Here is a 6,185-nt window from a genome sequence, read left to right as displayed (position 1 = left end):
GAAGGTTAGTGTATATTGAAATCTAGGAATTACAGAAAATTGTTAAAGGAAGCAAAGAGCAAAAGGAAATGTGTATGACCAGCAAAACTAAAGGGATATTTATAGAAGAAATGCTTTAAAGGGAGACAAACCAAAGATTCACGACCACGGCAGGAGTCCCTCACTATGTGGAAATAGAATTAATAATAGTGAGTAGTTCATACAAAAGGTACACGCAGAATAAATATTTCTGTTCTATGGACTGAAAAGAAACCAGGCAGTAGAGTCACAGGAAATGACAAATCCCTTTTCATTCCGTGGTACTGCAGGTGGCTGTTAAAAAGCAAACACAAAACTTAGATGCTCTGGATCAGCAGGTCCAGAGAATTCAAATCCAAGCGTTTTACAAGACCTGAACAACAAAGGTCTTGGGTCGCTGCTATTCATTTGCAGTAAGTCTTGCAGGACCATGGAATTTGCAAAGACATTGCATAAGTTAATGGGAATACCAATATTTCAATGGGTAAAGAAGACCATCCCGGTGATTATGGGTTTGTCAGTTGACACCAATTCCTAGGAAAATGATGTGACAGCTGTTAGGGAGTTTGATTAACTTTAAGAATTAAAGGAGGAGAATATAATTAATAGAAATCGATGTGGGGTTATAGAAATTAGATCTCATCAAACTAATTTAATTGCTACCACATTTGAAAAAAAAAACAAAAACAAACAGATTTGGTTAATATAAATAATAGTGCTGATCTAAGAAATTACTATGAAGCACATGATGTGACACATCTCCGCAACTTTCTGGTAAGACTCTGAAACACTACAAAGACTGCAAGATCCACAAATCTATTATAGACTGGCCAGCCAGGGAGAGTCAATAGCAACTGGGAACAGGGACGGCTCTCTGGGAAGAGCGTGTCTGCCGGCTGCTCCAGGGAGCAGGTTTTGTCTCCAGACTGTTTCGAGTGACAGTCCAGCAGCTCCATCTTGCTACGGTAGCAGAGAGCCTACGGGAATGCAGCGAGGCTGGAAGCGTCTGCATGGGGAACAGGCCTGCGACAACCAGCTGGCAAAGAAATAACGAGAAGAGGCACAGAGAAAGTGAAGCTGGACAAGTTCAACCTAGGAACAAGGCATACATTTTTAACAGGAAAGGTTATTTCTTACCGGAACAACTCCCAGAGGACTGTGATGGCTTCTTCAACAAGGGATTTTTAAAACCAGGAGAGGATGCTTTCCTAGAAAACCTGTTTGAATCAAACTGGGATTTGCTATGTGAGGTCTTAGGGACATACTGGATGTGTTAGACTCTATTTGCATCTGCCTTGTCTTGGAACTGAAGTCTCCCTGCAGTAACAAAATCAACATATCCCCAAAGAGGTAATTGTACAGGCAGGCAACACTTGCCCAGAGAGAGCTGCTGATAATGGACATGCCATGAAATTTCTCCAAGGCCTCCACATCTTTGGCCTTTAAAAACAGCCACTTTATCCCCCTCCCCTTTCTGTCATGTAATCCATTAACCCTTCACGGCCGAGCAAAGCAACAGGACACCCCTCCAGAGGGCCCCTATCAGAAACACCATAATTGTTATGGCAGGGTGCTTCTGCAAGCTCTGTTCTCTCTGCACAGCTGTGAAACAACTATCCAACAGCAAAGCCACGTCCCAGCACCTCCTGGCAGAGACCAAAAATTACAGCGAACAGCAACAACTGTTTTATTCAGGAAAAGCATGATTCCTCCTAAGATCCATGGCTAACACGGTCAGCACTGTGACCAGAAATGTGCCGTTCCTCCAACGTGTTTGTTCTAAATAAAAACTTAACAGCTCAAAATAGTGGAACAACTGCCTCTCTCCTGCTGTTATTGCAGGTCCTGCAAATGCGCATCACCTGGCTCACTGGGACACCAGTGACACCACCGTGGCTGGCAGGGCTGAGTGTGACCGGTGGCCGAGGACAGCTCCGTCTCTTTGCGTGCTCGCAGGGCAAACTGCTCGCCCGGACTCCCATTGCTCTGCTTCCAGGAGGGCCTGAACTGGGTGGGGAAGCAGGCTCCAGACTTTGGAAAGACTATTACAGCACGGTAGTTATTTCTAGAAGCCCGAAACAGAAGCAAGAGCCTAGAGAGCAGCAAGAAAGAGGACGCGGCAAGGCTATACCCAAATCTGGGATGCCCACCGTACAGCATCGCGGCTTAACCGCAGGGCTTGTAGTACACACGCATGGGAAAGTTCCCTTTCGGGCCCCGTGGGATATTGCCATGCAGCTTCTCCTTGCTCTTTTCACCCCCTGCACTCCCACCACCGTGAAATGGGCTTAGTATTTCCCCCACAGGCAGCAGCTAGCGAAGGCAGCTCTGATCTGCTCCGCAGCCTCCCCACTGCCCAGTGGGGCCAACCAGCGACGCCTGCCCCCAGGCAGCAAGATGCATGTGGCAGCTGGAGGTAAAGGAGGAGGTTTCTCATCTGGTTTTCATTGCCACGGCAAGGGAAAGCTGTCAACAGCGCTGGAGATTGGGAGTCCTAGGGAGACCGAACTAGAATTTGACGGCGGGGAGAGGTGTAAATCAGTCTGCCTCTAAAGCCCCTATGCCTTGGGCTGGGCTTTTCCCAGCGGTCTCCAATACCATCAGCATCTTTGCGCTGCTCTTTCTTCTGGGGTAGGGTGAAGGTGCATAGAGCAGCGGGCAGCCCCAGCACAGCACCCTCTCTGGGAATACGAAGCACCTTGTCCGCAGGACAGCAACCTCCCCGGCCAGGCACGCAGCCGAGCGCGGGGCCGGGAGCCGGGCTAAGAGCCGCTCCTTTTAGCTCACCTGTAGCATGGCAGTTCCTTCAAAGCTGGTTTTGGCTCCTCTGGCCTCCTCTACTAATGTCCACAACGGCAGAGCCAGCCCAAAGTGGCCCACAGAGGCAGGGCCCGAGAAGCGAAAAGGAAGGATGCAAGAGGCAGGATCCAGTATTCAAGAAAACGTCTTTATTGTACATGTTGGCTTCTATTGCTTGTATCCCCTCCCCAATCCCGTGTAGTGCAAAAAATTCAGAGAAACAGAGTTCCACATAAATAAGTCAGATAACTTACAGAGAAATCAAAGTGACGACGGTTTGACATGGAGTAAGACCGGGTCTGCCTACCAGTAAGGCCAAGCGAACCTCTCCCCCCGTATCGGGGCGAGGGCTCCAGCCTAGCCTTGCTGTCGCACTGCAGACTGACACCGGGGTCCCTGGGCGAAACACATCAACACGCACAGCCTGGAGCCACCCGCTCGGGGATGCTCCTCCGCTGGGAAAAGCTCACATGGGAAAAATCACACGAATAACATTTTGGGTGAGACACCACTAACTAAAACTGGCAGAGAAGCCACACACAGTTGACAGTTCTCCTCCCCTCAGGTAGGGTACTACGCACAGACAGACAGACACAGACGCGCATCCCCTCCGAGGCCTCCTCCTCAGCAAGGGATGTGCAGCACCAGAAGCAATTCCACCCTGGGATCTTCTCCCAGGGCAGATGCTGACACCTCGTGTCCACACAGTGTGGGTCGGGGTGCTCCGGACCCCCGCAAGCTGCTGGGGAACTATTTTGCCCTTTCCTTCCTTCTTTCTCTTTTACAGGAAAGCAGTGAGCACCTGCATAGTTAGTACATTAGAGACACAAAAAGCCTCCCTCCTCCCCAGGTTTCTGCAGAACAGGCTCGGTGGTGATATTGCTCAGGACCCAACCGGTGGGTGACAGGAGTCACCCTGCCCGTTTCGCTGATCCTCAAGAGGCAGGACAGCACCACACACCATTTGTAACGTAAATTGCTAGAGATTGCAACTGGGGGCCAAGGGCACATGGCACAAAAATTTTCCTCAGCCTGCTACGCTGCTCGCTCCCCCTCCGGTTTTGCCTGCCTGCAGCCTCCCCCTTCAGACTACAGCAGCCACAGCTGGACCAGATGCTGAGCCACTGCCACGACGACTCGTTCCTTGTTTGAAATCAGCCCCGTTTCTCCTTTCAGCAGTTCCTCTCTGGCCCTCCTTGTCGTACAGCACTCCCTTCAGCTCCGCTCTCCTTTTCGCCATTCCTCACAGAGGTCTTGGCAGGACCTCGGCACGTTGGGCCAAGCAACGCCCAGCACCGGCACCTTTCACTTCTGACGTGGCCATGGGGTTTTTGGGCTGATCTTCCCTCAAAGAGGGCCCTAGAGCCGGTGGGACCGTGAATGCGCTGGTCCGTACGAGTTCAGCAGACAACTAAAATCCTGATGTCGCTTATAGGAATGGGATGGAAAGGATTGAGACCTCGATCACGCATAGGCACACGCACACGCACGCAACAGAGCAGACGTCACCGATTTCGTCGTGACTTCCAACAGAGCAGCTTCAGGTGACCTACTTAGGGCAGCCCTTCTGCCACGTTGACCAAGAGGCAACCTGCAGGAGCAGAGCCTGGACATTCGCAGGGACCTCTGCAATACAGAGGAATGGGAGAGCTGCTGAGCTGTGACAGGCTGGGGCAGAGGCCTGGCAAGTGAGAGGGGAACGAAAAGCAGATTTAGAGCCTGTTCTAAAAGCCAAAAAGGCCGCCTCAGCCTGAGAAGCCCAGACTGTCCCTAGGGAGAGGCTGGGAGGAGAAGCAGCCCAGATTTTCAGAAGCTGCTGGTAATTTCAGGTGTCCGACGTTAGGCACTGTAAGTGGGCTTGTAAAACGTGCAGGCACCTGTCCGGGAGAAATCAGATCGCCATAAAAATTGTCTTAAGTTGGGGAGTCCCTGCCTCATCTCAAAGTCTCCTTTCACCCCAAAGAAAAGAGAAAAGAAGAAATCCCTAGCCACGTTGAAATTTAGGCCAATGAATACCACCGCAAGTGAAATCCGAACTCTGTAAATGAGAAATGAGAAGGAACGGGGGGGAAAAAAAGGACAAGGAATTAGTTCAAAACAAACAGTTAGACCATATTTCCAATGCTACATTTGAACACTATTGAGGTACCAGTGGTTGAGTCATTCCTCTACAACGTGGAGAACACCTGATAATATGTCTCTGTTCAAGGCTCACACACACACCCTACAGCACACCCATTGAGAACACCACCCAAGAGGTTCCATGGCACAGGTGGGTCTAGGACAGGCCTGTGACTTACAGTACTAATTTATTCAACCTTCAGTTAATTAAAGTGGTTGCTTAATTGCCAGGGAGTTGCTAATTGCAAATGGTCCCTTCCACGCTGTTTTCACTGTACGTACAGTATCTCACACATGCACACACACCCACACATCTATAGAGAACGTCTTCCAGGACACAGTCATCATCTCATCAACAAATGAGAAAAGTAATTGCATCCCTTCTGCTGCCTTAAAAGCAGATGGGACAGGGAATACCAGGATAGTGTAAAAAATAAAGGGATATGAAGTCATTAAAAATTAAAATATTAGCATTCAAATAAAAAAAGGCAAAAAAATTAACACCCAAAAAGTAACACCAGGCAATCCTCCTCATTTAGAAGGCTGGACTGTTCTTGTTTAAGAACCGATACCTTTCCATAAACCCAGAATCTGCTTTGCAGAGAGGGGAACAGCAAACAGGCCCATCCGTTCCCAGCCAAACTGTGAACCAGGACCACGTGCAGAGAGCAGGCAGTCACTTGAACCTGGGACAGCGATGGCACGGATGCAAACAAGGTCATTCAACCCATCTGCCTGGCTGGGGACTCCCCAGAGCAATGGTCAGCTGGGATTTTAGTGAATGAGGTGGGGCCAGCTGAGTATGGAAACACTGGAGGGTTCAGGATGCTGCATCCAGTTGTGTCTCCAAACCTCACCTCCTCCAGGCCCCATCCCTTAGCTGGGCTTCTTTTGTTTGTGTATTTTAAGGCATCAATTAGACACCATTGAGAACCATACAGCGGCCTCAGAGTCTTTAACAGTGCACAATAGGCTTGGTAAAGAGTTTGGCTACAGTGACATTCAGAGGAGCGGTTGCACATTCAGCCGTGTCCTTTGAGAGGAGTGCTGTCCACCTCTGCCACCCCACAGGACTCCCGAAAGCCTCCAAGGCTGGCTGTGCTCTTAACGTGTGGCACCGGCTGGATCCCGTGAATCCAAGAAGCAGCAATGGTTTAGAGTTCCCCCTCCCCAAAGGAAAATATACGCCCTTTGGGTGAGCGGTGAGATGAGTCTGAACGGAGCAGAGAGCACCCAGAAGGAGGGTG

This window comes from Haliaeetus leucocephalus, unplaced genomic scaffold (genome assembly GCF_000737465.1).
Source record: "Haliaeetus leucocephalus isolate CR32 unplaced genomic scaffold, Haliaeetus_leucocephalus-4.0 Scaffold556, whole genome shotgun sequence".
In the NCBI taxonomy this organism is placed as follows: domain Eukaryota; kingdom Metazoa; phylum Chordata; class Aves; order Accipitriformes; family Accipitridae; genus Haliaeetus; species Haliaeetus leucocephalus.
Note: the sequence above shows the minus strand (reverse complement) of the source record.